Source organism: Panulirus ornatus, chromosome 53, assembly GCF_036320965.1.
Source record: "Panulirus ornatus isolate Po-2019 chromosome 53, ASM3632096v1, whole genome shotgun sequence".
Taxonomy (NCBI): domain Eukaryota; kingdom Metazoa; phylum Arthropoda; class Malacostraca; order Decapoda; family Palinuridae; genus Panulirus; species Panulirus ornatus.
In genome coordinates this window covers 826,162-846,249 of record NC_092276.1, presented here as the reverse complement: position 1 = coordinate 846,249, position 20,088 = coordinate 826,162, and the positions used below count along the sequence as shown (strand labels likewise).

Here is a 20,088-nt window from a genome sequence, read left to right as displayed (position 1 = left end):
CCCTTAGAATCAAGAAGGGTCTTCGACGAGGCTGTATTAAAGTCCAGACCACCTCACGTCGCCCGTAGGGGGGTCTGTGTGGTCCGTGTATCTACGTAACCTTGGTATTACAGAAGGTAGTGGCTACCCATAGCGTGAGGAAAGGGTCTTCACCGAGGCTGTATTGAAGAGCAGACCACCCCGCGTCGGCCGTGAGGGTCTGTGTGGTCCATGTCTCTAACGTCACCTCGATGTTACAGCCTCGCCGAGGGTGTCTTTTGACCCAGGGCGTCACCACAGGCAGGATGGCAGTCCGGTAACGCCCCTCGTGATGTCCATACGTCCTTCATAGAAGCGGGGGAAAAGTACCTTCCTGTTATGGGATGACTCATTGTCATTAAAAAGAACCTGTTGAAGGATGACATAAAGAGAAAAAGAACCTGTTGAAGGATGACATAAAGAGAAAAAGAACCTGTTGAAGGATGACATAAAGAGAAAAAGAACCTGTTGAAGGATGACATAAAGAGAAAAAGAACCTGTTGAAGGATGACATAAAGAGAAAAAGAACCTGTTGAAGGATGACATAAAGAGAAAAAGAACCTGTTGAAGGATGACATAAAGAGAAAAAGAACCTGTTGAAGGATGACATAAAGAGAAAAAGAACCTGTTGAAGGATGACATAAAGAGAAAAAGAACCTGTTGAAGGATGACATAAGGAGGAGAAGGAGGAACGTCATGATATATCTAAAGGGGTGGGAAGGAAGGCCTCCACCCAGCAGATAAGAATGATAAGGGTATAGCCTTATCTTTCTCTGAAGCTCAGATCTACAGACACATTCACTGACGTGTCTGCTTCTTTTCTTGCCTTTTCTTTTGTTGTTGTTGTTGCTGTGAGTGATGCTTCTCACCAACTCCAAAACTTGGACGGCCTCCTCCAAGGTTTTCTGCCGATGCTGGCCCTCCCTCCCTCCTCAACCTTCCACCTCCCTCCCTCCACCTCCCTGTCTTTTGCCCTGCCCTGCCAGAGGTGTCTCTCGGGCGTACGTGGAGAGAGAGAGAGAGAGAGAGAGAGAGAGAGAGAGAGAGAGAGAGAGAGAGAGAGAGAGAGAGAGAGAGAGAGGGTGTTGGCAAGACCCACGGGAGTGATGAGGAGTTTGGTCAACAGTTTTCACTCATGAAGGCCACATCAAATCTTCTCTATACCAGGATCCATTTTATCCTTTCCACCCACGGTGCGCCAAGGGTGTCGTGTTGACCTACAGTTTGGTGATTAGGTTAATGTATACAGATGTGTGTTCAGCAGCCCGGAAGTGGAGGATGTCTTAGGTTCTTTCTCCCTCTCTTCCTCCCTCTCTTTCTTTATCTCTCTCTCTCTCTCTCTCTCTCTCTCTCTCTCTCTCTCTCTCTCTCTCTCTCTCTCTCTCTCGTGGAGAATGTTTGTTGCCTCTCATTTGCAAACACCTCTCTTTCCTTTTCCACTCTTTAAGTCTCTTATATACGCAAGATAAAAGGTATTCCAGGCTGATTTCCATTTTATTGTGGGTTGCGCAGAAAACTAAGCGAAGATTGCTTTTAGGGTTTAGCTAAAGCCGGTCAGTGCCTGGTAAAACATTTTATTTCTCATTTTCTGGTATATCGCGAGCCCTCTCAAAGACATAGTACGTATATATATATATATGTATATATTTCTTTCTTTCTTTCAAACTATTCGCCATTTCCCGCGTTAGCAAGGTAGCGTTAAGAACAGAGGACTGGGCCTCTGAGGGAATATCCTCACCTGGCCCCCTTCTCTGTTCCGTCTTTTGGAAAATTAAAAAAAAAAAAATGAGAGGGGAGGATTTCCAGCCCCCCGCTCCCTTCCCTTTTAGTCGCCTTCTACGACACGCAGGGAATACGTGGGAAGTCTTCTTCCTCCCCTATCCCCAGGGATAATATATATATATATATATATATATATATATATATATATATATATATATACACTACAAGGTAAAGGTACTTTGACGTAGCTCAAACTTTCTGTCATGTTAACCCGTTTAAAAGCCAACACTGCCATGATTTTCCCTGAGCCATATGAATATGAAAGCCTAATAAGCTTGGCGGACGGACTTGACAGCTTGACGGGGGACGGGGTAAGCTTGCCAGCTTGACGGAGGACGGGGTAAGAGAGGGGGAGGTAGAGGGTGGAGGTAATCCCGTCTGATGGGGGATGGATGCTCCTCCATCTGCTGTTGCTGATCAATCAGTCTGTTGTGTTTGACGTCTGCCTTCGCTCCCGTTTTCATAGAGATGTTCCAGTGAGAGAGGGGGTAAGTGATGGAGGGGGGGTCTCTTTTTAACCGGAGTTTGAAGAGTCATTTTTCCACTACTGTCTTTTTTGCCTGAGCTACCAAGGCTGCTGGTACCCCCCCCCCCCCAGTATCGTTGATGTCAGGGTTTTGGTACCCCCAGTACCGTTGATGTCAGGGTTTTGGTACCCCCAGTACCGTTGATGTCAGGGTTTTGGTACCCCCAGTACCGTTGATGTCAGGGTTTTGGTACCCCCAGTACCGTTGATGTCAGGGTTTTGGTACCCCCCAGTACCGTTGATGTCAGGGTTTTGGTACCCCCAGTACCGTTGATGTCAGGGTTTTGGTACCCCCCCAGTACCGTTGATGTCAGGGTTTTGGTACCCCCCCAGTACCGTTGATGTCAGGGTTTTGGTACCCCCCCCAGTACCGTTGATGTCAGGGGTAAGACCTTAAAACCCCAGTACCGTTGATGTCGGGGGCTAAGACATCAATGCCCCAGCTCCTAGTTGATGTAGGGGGAGGGTTGGGGGAAGGGGGGGGCGGACCAGGACCTTAATCCCCCAGCACAATGGGTGTTAGGGGGGAGGGGGGGAAGGGGGACACACACACACGCACACACACACACACGCACACACACACACACACACACACACACACACACACACACACACACACAGCACCTCCAGCCAACGCCAAAAAAGTTCCCCCATAGTCAGTAAGTGTAATCAAACCTGACCTCTGGCTGGTGGAGAAGAAGAGTTCACATGGTTCCTCCAGCTCAATACTCTTGGTCAAGTTGACCCCACGATTTCGTAGGACCTGGTGTTTGGGGGGTTTGGGGGGTCAGGGGAGGAGAGAGAGAGAGAGAGAGAGAGAGAGAGAGAGAGAGAGAGAGAGAGAGAGAGAGAGAGAGAGAGAGAGAGAGGGGGGTCCTGAGGTGTTCTAGAGGGGTAAGGGGGGGGGGTTACTATAAGGAGAAGGAAGGGGAGATTCGACCTGTCTGTGTGGGGGGGTGGGGAGGCTTGTGTGTGTATGGGGGGCTTGTGTGTGTGGGGGGCTTGTGTGTGTGTGGGGGGCTTGTGTGTGTGGGGGGCTTGTGTGTGTGTTTGTGTGGCTTGTGTGTGTATGGGGGGGCTTGTGTGTGTGTGTGTGTGGCGGCTTGTGTGTGTGTGTGTGTGTGTGTGTGTGTGTGTGTGTGTGGCGGGGCTTGTGTGTGTGGGGGGCTTGTATGTGTGTGGGGGGGGCTTGTGTGTGTGGGGGGGGGCTTGTGTGTGTGGGGGGCTTGTGTGTGTGTGGGGGGGGGCTTGTGTGTGTGTGTGTGTGTGTGTGTGTGTGTGTGTGTGTGTGTGTGTGTGTGTGTGTGCGTGTGTGTGTGTGTGTGTATCTGGCCATCTTCACTACCAATCTCTCTCGCTTCTCTTCAGATCCTAATTGGCTCTGCCCCCTCAACGACCGCTGAACCACCTTAATTACCTGGTATGTACGACCCCCGGAGACGCACAAGACGACCTTCCGGGGACCCACAGTACGAATCTCTGGGGGTGACCCAGACTGTATCCTCCATTGGACATAGTGCCTTCTTCCTCTCACGACGACCACCACCACCGCACATATGTCTCATCTTCTCACTGGAAAGGACCGGAAAAGCGTCCTTGCTGCCCACGAAGAGTCAAGGTAATGTGATAAATGTTTCCTTTGGTACGACATTATTTCGGTAATATTTAAAGGCCCCTCATCCAGTCAGAAGGCCTTTTCATTCTACTCATCTCCCGCCGGCCATGGTCTCACCTCACACGTATGAGGGGCCCAATGCCAGTGTGGTGGTGTGTGTGTCCTCACCTCACACGTATGAGGAGGGCCCCAAAGCCAGTGTGGTGGGGTGTGTGTACGCTCCTCACGCTATGAGGGCCCCACAGCGAGTGTGGTGGTGTGTGTGTCCTCACCTCACACGTATGAGGGCCCCAAAGCCAGTGTGGTAGTGTGTTTCCTCACCTCACACTATGAGGGCCCCAAAGCCAGTGTGGTGGTGTGTGTCCTCACCTCACACATATGAGGGCCCCCAAAACCAGTGTGGTAGTGTGTGTCCTCACCTCACACATATGAGGGCCCCCAAAGCCAGTGTGGTGGTGTGTGTGTCCTCACCTCACACGTATGAGGAGGGCCCCACAGCCAGTGTGGTGGTGTGTGTCCTCACCTCACACGTATGAGGGCCCCAATGGTGTGTGTCCTCTCCTCTCTTCCCTCTCCCTCTTCTCCTTGCCTCGGCCCCCACCTTGCGATTAACCCAGTCACTGATTGCTAACACATGTCCTGTAGTCTGAATCACTTTTCTCGAGCGCGCGCGGGGCAGCGGGGCGGGGCGGGGCGGGGCGGTGTGGGGCAGAGTGGGGTAGGGGGGGGGGGGACATGTGGGTGCTGGCACAGAGATTAGATAGGGCGAGGGGATTAGGGCCAATTAAGGACTTGGAAGGGGAGTTTAACACCTCGTGAAGTGAGGGATAGGGTGAGAGAGAGAGAGAGAGAGAGAGAGAGAGAGAGAGAGAGAGAGAGAGAGAGAGAGAGAGAGAGAGAGAGAGAGAGAGAGAGAGAGAGACCTCTGGGAAATCCCAGGATGATGAGGAAGGGAGTGAAACGCTAAGGATAAGAATCAGTGGTGTGGGTTACCGGACGATCAGTGGATGACGAGGTTCAGTATGTGGCTTGGAGTCGGGGGGGACAGGTGTGCCCTTTATGTGGTGGACAGTGAAAGTGTTTGTGTTGTGTGGGGGGGATAAGGTCTTATGTTATGGGTGTTATTAGTGATGTAGGTGAGGTTGTTATAGGAGTGGTGGTGGAAGGCAGTTATTGTAGGGTGTGGGTAAAGTTATTATAGGGGTTTGTGTGTGTGTGTGTGTGTGTGTGTGTGTGTGTGTGTGTGTGTGTGTGTGTTGGGGAAAGTTGTTATGTGGGGTTGTGATGTTGGAGGGATGTTGTTATTATAGGGGTTGTGATGTGAGGGTAGTCACAATGGGTCCTGTAATTTTAGGGAAGTTGTTATTAGGGGGTTGTGATGTGGGGGAAAGTTAGTATGGGAATTGTGATGTAGGGGAAGTTATTATGTGTTGGGGAAGTTATCATGGGAGTTGTGATGTAGGGAGAAGTTTTGATGGGGGTTGTATGCATTGGGGAAGCTATCATGGGGTTGTGATGTGAGAAAACTTATCATAGGGGTTGTGGTATGGGGGAAGTTATAATAGGTTGTGGTGTGATCTTAACTTATCATGGTCTAGTGGAGTGGGATGAGTTAATGATACGAGTGTAAGACGACAGAAGGATATGGAACTCGACGAAAAAGACAAAAAAATGATCTAAGAACTTAATATCACATCGTCTTCTACTGGGAGGCTGAAAGACATTAATATCCTGGGCATGGAGACGTTCATGACGCCAGGGAAAACATCGTATATCCGTATGATGCCAAGGAAAAGCCGGAAGAACTCTTTCCTCCCTCTCTTTCTCTCTTTTTCTCCTGTTGGTTCGTCATTAAGACATTTATCCTGAACGGTAGAGCGAGACGTCAAGGCCAGCTACACAATGATCACTCGTTCTGAATTTTTGCCTGTTGATTAACGGGGCCCCCGTTGTCAACTAACGCCGCTGTTAATTGGGGGTCGCTGTTAATTGGGATCGCTGTTAATCAAGGTCGTCCAGTTGTGTTAGCTGGTTCATACTCAACGGAGGCTTGCGAGGTTTGTTTCTCCTACGAATGCCAGACACTGCAGCTCTTTGCCATAAGTTCAAGCTTTCTCTATTCATATGCTTATCTGTAATTAAATCTTCTGGCGTCTCAGTTGAATACCTTTCTGTCCAGATCTTGTGGTGTCGTCTTTTCCATTTCTCTCTTCTCTTATCTGTGTCTTTAAAGTCTCGTCATTTTCGAGGTTATCTTCATTGTCTGTTCCCTCTTTTAATTCACCGTTTCCCATCTCGTTTTCGTCTGCTGTCTGTTGCAGGTTACGACTATGATGCCTTTCCTTTCGTTTTTGGATGCCTTGCACTTGTTATTGTCACTCGCTCGTATTCAAGCTTTGATCCTATCTTTTGCAACCTCCATTTCTATTCTTCAGTTGTAGTTATAATCATTTTCGACGTTCTATTTGACGTATGTATGTATGTATGTATGTATGTACGACGCTTTGGAAAAAAAAACGTCAGAGAGAGAGAGAGAGAGAGAGAGAGAGAGAGAGAGAGAGAGAGAGAGAGAGAGAGAGAGAGAGAGAGAGAGAGAGAGAGAGAGAGATCTAGCTTCGGTAAGTATCCCCTCGTAAAGACACGTTAGATTGTTCTACCATTTTCTTCATTTCTCCTGAACGCGTTTAACGCGTTGATGATAGTGTCTGGAAGTCTGCTGGAGACTTCGTGGAAGCCATCTGGAAACCGTCTCTGAAAATCCTGGATGTATCTTAAAAAGAAAGAAGCTTTAAGGACGTTATGAAATAGACTGGAATCGTTCCTGGAAACAATCTGGAAACAGTCTAATGCCTGGTGGAAAAGATCTGGAACGTATCCTGGAAAGAGTTTGGAAACTATGTGAGATTATTCCACACATTTATTCAGAACTCCCCGAACTATGTCATACTTTGGAACAACGTTGATCAACTCCTTTGCATATTATGTAAGGTCCCCCCTTTTTTTTTATACGGGAACTTAAAAAAGAAAGAAAAAGACTGGAGGAGTCATAGATTTATACAGAAAGTAAGAAAAAACAACCCCACTCCCACACTGAAACGGTCTACATAAAGTCATAGATTATCTTCACTTATTTACCACCATTGCTACTGGACGGTACAGATGTTTTCTACACAACCTGCGATACAGTAGCCAGATGAATCATTAGATATGCCAATAACTGACTGGAAGAATCACCTGGAAATCCCTCCAGAACTTGGAACATAAAGAGAAAGGATAGAGAGAGAGAGAGAGAGAGAGAGAGAGAGAGAGAGAGAGAGAGAGAGAGAGAGAGAGAGAGAGAGAGAGAGAGAGGTATGAGAGCAATCAAACTCCTTTGAAAACTCACCAGAGCTTCCAGTAGGTGTCTGAATACTTCTTCCCAAGGCTGCGAGAAAGGACTCATTAAAAATACCTTGCAATACTCTTAAGACTTTCCAGTGCAAGAGAGGCTGGTATAAGCCTTCAGAAATGCTTCCTGTTTCTCTGTAGATTCCCCCAAGAACTTCATTTAACTTCGCGTTAAAGTTCAGTCGTGGTCACGTCTGTTTCTTTCCCTACACCACCAAACTTTAAGGGGGCAATTTTTTTTTTTTGGGTTTACCTCTTTCGTGTCTCTCCTAACATTTACGACCTGACAGTTTTTTCTTTCTTTCTAGGGAGGTTTTCCACCTCATGCAACGCTCATATTTCTTATGTTAGCTGAGATGGCACCTTATATATATATATATATATATATATATATATATATATATATATATATATATATATATATATATATATATATATATATATATATATATATATATATATATATATATATTTATATAAAAGCCAGATACTTAATTCATCAACCAACCTTAAGGAGAGGATGAACACTTGCATTGACTGTGGACCGACTGCCATAACCGGGAGTCGAACCTATACACTCAAACCCTAGTCAGCCCGCGAATGCGTCAGGGTCAGCAATTCTAACCACTTCACCTTTCTTCAACTCTGCATCATTCCATCTGTCTTGTAACCGTTCTTATAGATCATTAATGACCTGGTTACCTCAGGAATGGTTTCCAGTCCTGTGGAACCTTCCACTTCAAAAAAAAAAAGGAGGGGGGAAATCATGTTCTTAGGAGTGTTTCCAGACCCTGCCTGGAAGAGTCTTTGAGATCATTCTGGAATCCTCCAGAACTATTTACACTCGTCTGTCTCCTGTTTATATTTGATTCCCTGGGTCAAGGGAAAAGGGAAATCAACAGGGAAGGTGTTGTCTTTCTCTTCTGTTTCCGTACTATGTCAGTTTTTTTTTTTTCCCCAGACAAATAGTAAGCGTTTTCCAGGACAGGGCGTTTTCTAAGCTGTACGTTTTCTACGCTGTTCGTTTTCTGTGCCTGGGTGTGGTTAGTTCACTAAGAACAGATGCTGTTTCTTGTACCTTCATTACTTGGTTAGCCGGTGTCGGTGTGTGTGTGTTAGAGACAGTGTTAGTGTTTAGGCACCATCAGTGTTAGACAGTGTTAGCAATGAACCACCGTCAGTGTTAGTGTGTTAGGAGTTAGCCATCGTCTGTGTTAGAGGCAGTGTTAGCAATTAGCCACTAGTGTTTACCGATGATTGAGAACTAGTGCCACTCATTTCATCTGCTGTGATCTGTCCCCTTTCACTGCCAGCCAGTGATCGTCACTGTCGACTATCACTGTCGCTCTCCGCTGGTGGTGACCTGGCCGATGGTCACTTTCGTCAGCCATCATCACTATCAGATGGGCATCTATGTTGTACTAGTCATTTTCACTCTCCTTCTGATCACCATCCACCCTTGTCGCTATCGGAAATCACTATTCTATGCTCCTAACTCACCGCAGTGCTCATTAAACGTACAGTTATCTGTAGCAAAGTTACCTAGATCCGACGAAAGTAATTGACTTAGACGTAGCGAGGAAAAGGAAACAACATTTAAGTCAAAGGGAAGGATTTAGGACCCCCGAAATCCATTCCCTTCACCACGGTAGGAGATCTGGTAATATAATTGGCGTGGCATTTGCATAATGGCGAAGGGAACAAATCAGAACACGAGAGAGAAGAGGCACTGGGCCGAGGCAAGACACTTCACGCGAGAAGGTAGATGGAAATTACGACGTCAGAAATGACATTAATTATACAGCGAGAGAAAATTAGGGGACATTAGGTAGCGAAACGGGTATTGAGGGGTACGTGGGATAGCCAGATAACAGATGATCTGATGGTCTATGACGAAGTTATCTTTCTGGAGGACACAACATGGGATAGCCAGATAACAGAAGACCTGATGGTCTATGACGAAGTTATCTTTCTGGAGGACACAACATGGGATAGCCAGATAACAGAAGACCTGATGGTCTATGACGAGGTTATCTCTCTGGAGGACACAACATGGGATAGCCAGATAACAGAAGACCTGATGGTCTATGACGAGGTTATCTTTCTGGAGGACACAACATGGGATAGCCAGATAACAGAAGACCTGATGGTCTATGACGAGGTTATCTCTCTGGAGGACACAACATGGGATAGCCAGATAACAGAAGACCTGATGGTCTATGACGAGGTTATCTGCTGGAGGACAATACATGGGATAACCAGATAACAGTAGACCTGATGGCTTATGTCGAGGTTATCTGCTTGGGGGAACAGCAGTATTATAAACTCCTAATATTTGTAGATGGAGACTGCAAAAAAAAAAATGGCCAGAGAAAAAACAAGAAAAACAGGAAGATTTTTTTTCTTATTGTTAAACGTCCCACATCTGACGGAGGAGTGGAATAAGGAGTTGCAGTGTTGACGGTCTTGTCGACCATGTGATGGAAACTGTGGGGTCAACTCTTGTTATGGGGGAGGAGGGTGACCATGTCTGTATATGTATATATATATATATATTCGCAAGTCACCATCCATCCCGTATAGCCAATATTGGCACTTGAACCTGATGCACAGTGATGGATCACCTTGCAGGGCACGCCACTACAAGGGCCATAAACCTAGGATTTATCACAAGGGTGGGGGGGAAGGCTTAGGTTGTCTCCATAACGTGGGAGGGTGAGGGTGAGGGAGAGAAAAAAGAGAAGAGGAGGAGGAGGTGTAAAAAAGCGAAATGGTTGGATGGCAATCGTCAACGGAAGCGAGAGGGTCGGATGTAAGGTATATATATAGTCGTGTGTTATATTCAAGACGCGTGTCGAGAATAAGTTAAAGTTTTAATATATATATATATATATAGATGCGCCACTTGGTTTTTCTGATCTCTCATATCGACGAAATCATTAGAAATGCGAAAGTTAGGGAAGATTTCAGTGAATGAAAGATATGCTTCGTTGGTATATAGCGTTGCTGGCTGGCTCCTATCCCACTGACCCACCTTCGATCCCCAGAGTTCAGTCTACCCAGCTGTTCATCCTTCCTCGGGTTGGCGTCAGCCTGAGGTCGGGGTACAGTACCACAGCTGTGACAGCCCCTAGCCAGCTGACAGCTTGTACCTCGGCTTGAGGTTCCCCTAGTGGTCTCCATGTCCAGGGACATGACCCCCTCACTTGACAGGCCTAGTGAGCCTACCAGGGGTGTCCATGTCCAGGAACATGGCCCCTCACTTGACAGGCCTAGTGAGCCTACCAGGGGTGTCCATGTCCAAGGACATGGGCCCTCACTGACAGGCCTAAATGTGGCTATCAGGGGTGTCCATGTGAGGGAACATGGCCTTCACTAACAGGCCTAGTAAGCCTACCAGGAGTGTCCATGTCTGGGGTAGAAGGGGGGGGTTAATGGCCCTCGTAGACCAGCTTAATAAACCTATTACGTGTGTCCATGTCCAGGGAGACGGACGGCCCTCACTAAACTGGTTTAATAAGGCTTTCAGGGACGTGTCCACGTTAGGGATAATGGACCCACCAAGATATGAACCTGTTCTCCACTATATAGAAAACAGTAATTGCTGAATACGTTCTTCACTTCCCCAGTTCGTACCCTGGAGGAGCGTCCCGTAATAAACACGCTCGATCGTTATAGGTGATGATACAGCACTGGTGGCTGATTCATGTGAGAAACTGCAGAAGCTGGTGACTGAGTTTGGTAAAGTGTGTGGAAGAAGAAAGTTAAGAGTAAATGGGAATAAGAGCAAGGTTATTAGGTACAGTAGGGGTGAGGGTCAAGTCAATTGGGAGGTGAGTTTGAATGGAGAAAAACTGGAGGAAGTGAAGTGTTTTAGATATCTGGGAGTGGATCTGGCAGCGGATGGAACCATGGAAGCGGAAGTGGATCATAGGGTGGGGGAGGGGGCGAAAATTTTGGGAGCCTTGAAAAATGTGTGGAAGTCGAGAACATTATCTCGGAAAGCAAAAATGGGTATGTTTGAAGGAATAGTGGTTCCAACAATGTTGTATGGTTGCGAGGCGTGGGCTATGGATAGAGATGTGCGCAGGAGGATGGATGTGCTGGAAATGAGATGTTTGAGGACAATGTGTGGTGTGAGGTGGTTTGATCGAGTAAGTAACGTAAGGGTAAGAGAGATGTGTGGAAATAAAAAGAGCGTGGTTGAGAGAGCAGAAGAGGGTGTTTTGAAATGGTTTGGGCACATGGAGAGAATGAGTGAGGAAAGATTGACCAAGAGGATATATGTGTCGGAGGTGGAGGGAACGAGGAGAAGAGGGAGACCAAATTGGAGGTGGAAAGATGGAGTGAAAAAGATTTTGTGTGATCGGGGCCTGAACATGCAGGAGGGTGAAAGGAGGGCAAGGAATAGAGTGAATTGGAGCCATGTGGTATACAGGGGTTGACGTGCTGTCAGTGGATTGAATCAAGGCATGTGAAGCGTCTGGGGTAAACCATGGAAAGCTGTGTAGGTATGTATATTTGCGTGTGTGGACGTGTGTATGTACATGTGTATGGGGGGGGTTGGGCCATTTCTTTCGTCTGTTTCCTTGCGCTACCTCGCAAACGCGGGAGACAGCGACAAAGTATAAAAAAAAAAAAAAAAAAAAAAAATATATATATATATATATATATATATATATATATATATATATATATATATATATAAGCCAGGAAACTGTTCCTCACACAACAGTGATGATCCCCTCCGCTGTTGTGCACAGTTTGAATGATATATCTGTGAGATTTACGACTGCTGGCTGATGTATCATTGTCATTATGAATGTGGTTTTTGAAATGCGAAGCACAAAAACGTACTAATGCGGCCTTTATGCCCGAGTATTATCTGCATTAGACATAATAAAAAAAAGAAAACCTCTGGTTTATTCTACGAAGAATAAACTAGGTTAATCTAGCAACGAGTTTGCCTCGTCAAAGAAGTCATTCAGCATCACTCAGCTCCCTCGATTCTGGCACCATCATTATTGCCCTCCTCTGGGGCCTCTCTCCCACTACAGTGTTCACTCTCAGTACAATGTTCCTGTACAGTTACCATCATTACTGTGTGGGGGCTGGCTGCTCCCTGCATCTGACTGCTTTCCTGAGGGCTGGTACCTCCTGCAGAAGTGAACGTTGAAGGGTGTCATCTACCAGGCTGGTAGCTCCTGCAGAAGGTGATGATGAGGAAGTGTCATCTTTAGGACTGAAAGCTCCTGCAGAAGGTGATGATGAGGAAGTGTCATCTTTAGGACTGGAAGCTCCTGCAGGAGGTGATGACGAAGAAGTGACATCTTTAGGGCTGGAATCTCCTGTAGAAGGTGATGATGAGGGTGTGTCATCTTTAGGGCTGGAAGCTCCTGCAGAAGGTGATGACGAAGAAGTGTCATCTTTAGGGCTGGAATCTCCTTCAGGAGGTGATGACGAGGGTGTGTCACCTTTAGGGCTGGTAGCTCCTGCAGAAGGGAACGCTGAGGGTGTGTCATCTTTAGGACTGGTATTGTACAATATACATTCTAAAACAAAAATACTCTCCCGCATTAAACATGACAAAATAATAGAAATATACAATTCTACAAACGAGATAAAATGGCGCGAGAATTTTCTCTCTCGCTACGGATGAAAATGGCCCAAAATATTGTCCATAAACTCGACAGTAAAACACCCACGCAATATTCTCATCAAGCGCAACTTTAAATGCCCAGAATATTTCCTCCTGCCGCAGTTAAAGCGTACGACGAATATTCTCTAGGGACCCGACACGATTTTACCCATGTAGCAAGAGTGATAATCAACCCATAGTACATTATCACAGTGGATGTCACCTTAATGATAACATAAAGGGGTTAATTAACACCCTGGAGAGAGAGAGAGACCCCTGGCTCATGGAACAATTAGCCAATATTTACCCAGAAGATTAACCTAACCGTGGAGATGAGTATATGATTACAGTGTGATCCTTCTTGTTAATTTCAGCTATAAATATCGTGTGGAGAAAGCCTCACATCTGGTGATTTGCCTGAATTGAGCAGCGAAAGACTTGGATGATAAGTTCTGCTGTGTTTACCAAGATTGGGGTCACTGTTCGTATGTCCACAAAACCTACGTGTCCCTAAAATAGTACGTTTAGAGTTCAAGGCCTTTTTCAAATGCCTTTTTTTTTTGCATCTTGAAGAATAATTTCGTGTAATAATGACCCTAGGAGATAAGGGCCAGTCAGGTGACTTAAGTATATATATATATATATATATATATATATATATATATATATATATATATATATATATATATATATATATATATATATATTGAAGAAGATCTCCCGCGATATAAAAGATATATTGCTCAGCAGGAACGCTGGAGACCATAAATTTTCGCTCGAAAACAAAAGTGCAGCGTCAAGGAATTAGATCAGAAAAAATGGGAAATTCAATTAGATGAAAGAAAACGAAGACAAGGGATATATATATATATATATATATATATATATATATATATATATATATATATATATATATATATATATATATATATATATATATATATATGAGGACATTTGACTGCCTGGGAGAGGCAGTGCTGTCTACAGCAGTCAGGGCCTGGGAGAGGCAGTGCTGCGTACAGCAGTCAGGGCCTGGGAGAGGCAGTGCTGCGTACAGCAGTCAGGGCCTGGGAGAGGCAGTGCTGCGTACAGCAATCAGGGCCTGGGAGAGGCAGTGTGCTGTCTACAGCAGTCAGGGCCTGGGAGAGGCAGTGCTGTGTACAGCAATCAGGACCTGGGAGAGGCAGTGCTGTCTACAGCAGTCAGTGCCTGGGAGAGGCAGTGCTGTCTACAGCAGTCAGTGCCTGGGAGAGGCAGTGCTGTCTACAGCAGTTTGGGTCTGGGAGAGGCAGTGAAATCATGCAAGTATGCATGAAAATTGTCATCAAAAGTCAATAACAACAAACCCCCCTCCCTCCCCTCTCCTCTCCCTCCTCAATAATTTATTGATGATAATTCCAGTGACATCGTCTTTGTAGAAGTGATTATCAACTCATTGGCTTACAAGACGTCAGGCCTCACTTATAATTGTTCTATTACCCTTAGGAAATAAGTCACCCATTAACGCAGACACGAGGCATCTGTCCTTTCCCACTAACCGAACACCTAATGGGCCCCGATCATGTTTTATCAGCAATCATCTCTGATCATCCCAATTTCTCAGATTATCCTGTGGCACTCGCTCGCCCTCCATAGTGTCTTCTCAGGTCGCTTTCGAATATACGGAAGATGTGGTGGTATGGAGGCCGGCTGTATCCAGCGATGAATAAGTCTGAGGGCAAGTTGAAGGTTGGGTTATATATATATATGTCTGTCTTGCCTGATAGTTGGAGGGACGGGTCTTAGGAGGCGAAGACTTTTGGAGGAGGAGGTATGTTGGAGGGTTCTTGTAGGTGTTTGCCTGGAGGGCGCTCTCTCGTACCTCCAAAGTTACTCTACTTCCAGAAGCAGGGAAGTGATGGACTCCTTTTGGAATAGAAGATTCTTCGACGAGACGCCTTCCAATTGTCAAGAGATTTATATATATATATATACAGCGCTGGTGGCTGATTCATGTGAGAAACTGCAGAAGCTGGTGACTGAGTTTGGTAAAGTGTGTGGAAGAAGAAAGTTAAGAGTAAATGTGAATAAGAGCAAGGTTATTAGGTACAGTAGGGTTGAGGGTCAAGTCAATTGGGAGGTAAGTTTGAATGGAGAAAAACTGGAGGAAGTGAAGTGTTTTAGATATCTGGGAGTGGATCTGTCAGCGGATGGAACCATGGAAGCGGAAGTGGATCATAGGGTGGGGGAGGGGGCGAAAATTTTGGGAGCCTTGAAAAATGTGTGGAAGTCGAGAACATTATCTCGGAAAGCAAAAATGGGTATGTTTGAAGGAATAGTGGTTCCAACAATGTTGTATGGTTGCGAGGCGTGGGCTATGGATAGAGTTGTGCGCAGGAGGATGGATGTGCTGGAAATGAGATGTTTGAGGACAATGTGTGGTGTGAGGTGGTTTGATCGAGTAAGTAACGTAAGGGTAAGAGAGATGTGTGGAAATAAAAAGAGCGTGGTTGAGAGAGCAGAAGAGGGTGTTTTGAAATGGTTTGGGCACATGGAGAGAATGAGTGAGGAAAGATTGACCAAGAGGATATATGTGTCGGAGGTGGAGGGAACGAGGAGAAGAGGGAGACCAAATTGGAGGTGGAAAGATGGAGTGAAAAAGATTTTGTGTGATCGGGGCCTGAACATGCAGGAGGGTGTAAGGAGGGCAAGGAATAGAGTGAATTGGAGCGATGTGGTATACAGGGGTTGACGTGCTGTCAGTGGAGTGAATCAAGGCATGTGAGGCGTCTGGGGTGGACCATGGAAAGCTGTGTAGGTATGTATACACGTGTGTGGACATGTGTATGTACATGTGTATGGGGGGGGGGGGGGGGTTGGGCCATTTCTTTCGTCTGTTTCCTTGCGCTACCTCGCAGACGCGGGAGACAGCGACAAAGTATAAAAAAAAAAAAAAAAAAAAAAAAAAAAATATATATATATATATATATATATATATATATATATATATATATATATATATATATATATATATATATATATATATATATATATGAGCTGGTAGTTAGCTTAGTCATTTGTATATAATGATGACATTATTGGTATGTGATTAGGTTGCAAAACTCCTTCCCCCAGATCATTCGCTGCCGTAATTAGGAGAATTTCCCAGAGTTTATCGGAGTTTCAGTGTTATGAGGTTGGTAAGTGGCCGTAGCCTGGTGAAAGAGGCCATAACAATCTGGGAAACGTTATCTGGTGGGACCGAGAACCGCCCTGGCCAAGATGGTGGCCACACCTCTCATCCAGGCCAGCTGGGGGTGGGGACTGTGGCCATCCTAGCATAGATGGTGGCCATATATCTTCTCCAGGCTGGCTAGGGGTGGGGACTGTGGCCATCATGGCCCAGATGGTGGCCATATCTTCTCATGTCAGCTAAGGGTGTGGTCTATGGCCACCATATCACAGAAGGTGACCATACCTCCTCCTCAGGTCAGCTAAGGGTGCGGACTATGGCCACCATGGCCCAGATAGTGGCCATACCTCCTCTCCAGGTCAGCTAGGGGTGTGGTCTATGGCCACAGTGGCCCAGATGGTGGCCATACCTCCTCTCCAGGTCAGCTAGGGGAGTGGTCTATGGCCATCATGGCCCAAATGGAGGTCATAAATCTCCCTTCAGGTCAGCTGGAGAGAAAGAGAGAGATATATATACACCAATTTTCTTATCCCATTTACAGGTAAATTGGACGTTACGCTAAAGTAGAAGTTAGTGTTCTTGGACATATTCTCTCTCTCTCTCTCTCTCTCTCTCTCTCTCTCTCTCTCTCTCTCTCTCTCTCTCTCTCTCTCTCCACACTAATCCCTTGGCAACGTGCAAGGCTCCGGCCAGATCACACAGCCCAGCCAAGCCCCCTCCAGACGACCTGAATATTGCCTCGTCTGGACGTATTTCATCCACAGTGACTCCACTCACACACGACGGGAAGAAGCAGCGGGAGGAGGAGGAGGAGGAGGAGGAGCGCCAGGAGCAGCGGGAGGAGGAGGAGGAGGAGGAGCACCAGGAGCAGCGGGAGGAGGAGGAGGAGCACTAGGAGCAGCGGGAGGAGGAGGAGGAGGAGGAGCACCAGGAGCAGCGGGAGGAGGAGGAGGAGGAGGAGCACTAGGAGCAGCGGGAGGAGGAGGAGCACTAGGAGCAGCGGGAGGAGGAGGAGCACTAGGAGCAGCGGGAGGAGGAGGAGCACTAGGAGCAGCGGGAGGAGGAGGAGCACCACGAGCAGCGGGAGGAGGAGGAGGAGGAGCACCACGAGCAGCGGGAGGAGGAGGAGGAGCACCACGATCAGCGGGAGGAGGAGGAGGAGGAAGAAATACGGAAAGTGGCAGTGAGAAACACAAGATAGATAGATAGATAGAGGGATAGATAGATAGATAGATAAATAGACAGGTAGATAGATAGATAGATAGATCGTTCACGGGCCGTCCATGGTCGAGCGCATGGGTTCGAATCCTTTTTCTTTTTTTTTGCGGCAGTCGGTCCATAGTCAACCCGGCTGTTCATCCATCCCTAGGGGTTGGTCGATGGAATGGGAGGGCCTCAGCTGGCCGCGCCGTCTCAGCAAACATAGATAGATAGATAGATAGATAGATAGATAGATAGATAGATAGATAGATAGAGTACCTACCTTGCGCACGTTACCGGACTCCTTCTGTTTGAGGTTACAGGGCGAGGCTGAACCACTGGGAGTACAATCTCGTCAAAGACCTCACTCCAAAGGAGTCTACATCCCCCTGCCACTGGAAGCAGCGCAACCCTGGGCTGCAGGAACCTTTTGAGAGGTCGTGGGTAAGACAAGGGTTCTCACAAGGGTGTTGAGTGTAGTAATTAACTCCTTCATATCATCCAACTCTGCCATACCAGCCTCCTGGGGCTCTTCCTGACCTCTGACCTCTCTATCCCTCTCACCACTCTCTGACCTTTGACCCCACCCTCTCACCCAGCACTCTTCTTAGTATGTAAATTTGCCTGAAGCTTTTCCAGTCTCCCGGATGAATAATGTAGAATCTTGGATGGTCGGAGGCTGTATAACAAATGTGCATGAGAGAGAGAGAGAGAGAGAGAGAGAGAGAGAGAGAGAGAGAGAGAGAGAGAGAGAGAGAGAGAGAGAGAGAGAGAGAGAGAGAGAGAGAGAGAGAGAGAGGAACGTGGACCTCTGAATGGAGACATATCCGGCCATAGGCTGTTGTCAGTGGTCCAACCTCCCTCCCATACCCCCCCTACTTGAACCCTGACCCTGCGGCCTTTGACCCCTGACCATATTCATAATGCTCAATTTGGCGGTGTTTTAAACGTCTTGGTGCTGCAGTCTAGAATTTGGGAGGGTGTTAAAGGTGATGTAAGGTGTGGTGGGTAAGAATACAACAGTCCCCGTTGTTAAATACCAATAGAAAACAAGAGCCGTGCGGCGATGAACTAGAGAAAACGAACTATTGGGGTGGGGAGACAACCTTTTTTTTTTTTTTAGGTCATGAGAATTCAGGGTGAAATTAAATGGTTGTCGACTTGCGTAGGTTTCGACTTACGCACTTACTTATCTATCTTTGTGTCAATTATCTGTTAACAGTTTTTCATACATTTCAGAACGTTGCACTGTGGTCTGGAGACCTGTCAACATCTGAAGCTTACGCTTCAGCATCTCTACAGACATGAGTGACCTGACCATGATGATCACCTCACCCCTACATAAACGACAGCTCCACCCATGACCACCCCACACACAGGGTGCATCCTGGCGTCATACATCCACTGGGCAGTCATTATATTCACCCTGTGTCACACTGGATGATGCGAGGAGTCTGTTATCTGACTGATACATCAGTCACTCAATTGCATCAGTCACTCCCAACTGCATCAGTCACTCCCAACTGCATCAGTCACTCCCACCTGCATCAGTCACTCCCAACTGCATCAGTCACTCCCAACTGCATCAGTCACTCCCAACTGCATCAGTCACTCAACTGCATCAGTCACTCCCAACTGCATCAGTCACTCCCAACTGCATCAGTCACTCCCAACTGCATCAGTCACTCCCAACTGCATCAGTCACTTACAACTGCATCAGTCACTTACAACCGCATCAGTCACTCCCAACTGCATCAGTCACTCCCAACTGCATCAGTCACTCCCAACTGCATCAGTCACTTCCAAATGAAGTCCATATTCAACTTCATCGTTGTATTTGGTATCATGGAACCTCCTGTGATCAAAGCTGTAGACTTGCAAAAATATTAAGAATTTCCTTTATATCGAACTGTGTAAATATTAGAATAAAGTGGTTATCCTATATAGCAAGAACAGAGATGCAGAAAGCTGTCAGACATTTGCATCATGAGATTTTCATTTACCTTTGTCTACAAATGCTCTAAATCATGTCAAATAGAATATATATATATATATAAGACTTGTCATTACATAGAATATAAATTCTGTGTGTACATAATGTAATAGTAAGACCTGTTATTACATGAATAAAAGATGTGTTAAGACTTACCATAACATTAAGCAAATTACATAAACATTGCATAAATAAAAGATAGGCAAGAGGTGTTATTACAAAAACAATGACAAAGTAATGGGAAGAAAGCAATAGTAACAAAGAAAACAAAAATAGGAAAACATGAGATCAAAAACACGGGGAAAATAATATAATCCGGATTATAGGAGGATTATGAAGGAGAATGAAACCGGATTGGTTCATCAAGAACGCGTCCTCCCTCACCATACACTACACATTGGTGATTACACAAATGTACCTACAACGAAATGAATGAAACTATAAACAAGAAAAATTACTGAATGAAAAGAGGTAAAAAAAGGAGAAAACTTTTGGTAAGATCCGATCCAGCAAAAAATTAATAAACCCAATAAGAAAAAAAAATCTATGAAACTAAAAGAATATACAATAGAAAAAAATAATTGGAACCACTTTAAAGAAATATCATACACCAACCTGATTAACAAAAGAAAAGCACAAATACGTATAGACCATTAAGAAAACGCATGAAAATAATAGAAACAAACAAGAGACAAGAGAAAAACAGACACAAAAGCACTAAAAGATATAGGCCAAATTAGGAGAAATATGGATACAT

General features: G+C 46.0%; 1 protein-coding gene across 2 annotated transcripts in view; it reads left to right on the top strand.

Annotated features, from left to right (window-relative positions):
* LOC139765149 (NAD-dependent protein deacetylase sirtuin-3-like) overlaps nucleotides 1-19,280 on the top strand; it is a 120,304-nt gene extending 101,024 nt beyond the window's left edge. The window contains exons 7-8 of one of the 2 annotated variants that reach the window (XR_011716588.1): nucleotides 3,695-3,944; nucleotides 18,578-19,280. The gene's annotated coding sequence lies outside the window, so the exon portion shown is untranslated. The remainder of the gene's footprint in view (nucleotides 1-3,694; nucleotides 3,945-18,577) is intronic. The other variant, XM_071692343.1, reaches the window with a different exon arrangement.
* Nucleotides 19,281-20,088: the final 808 nt, after the last annotated feature.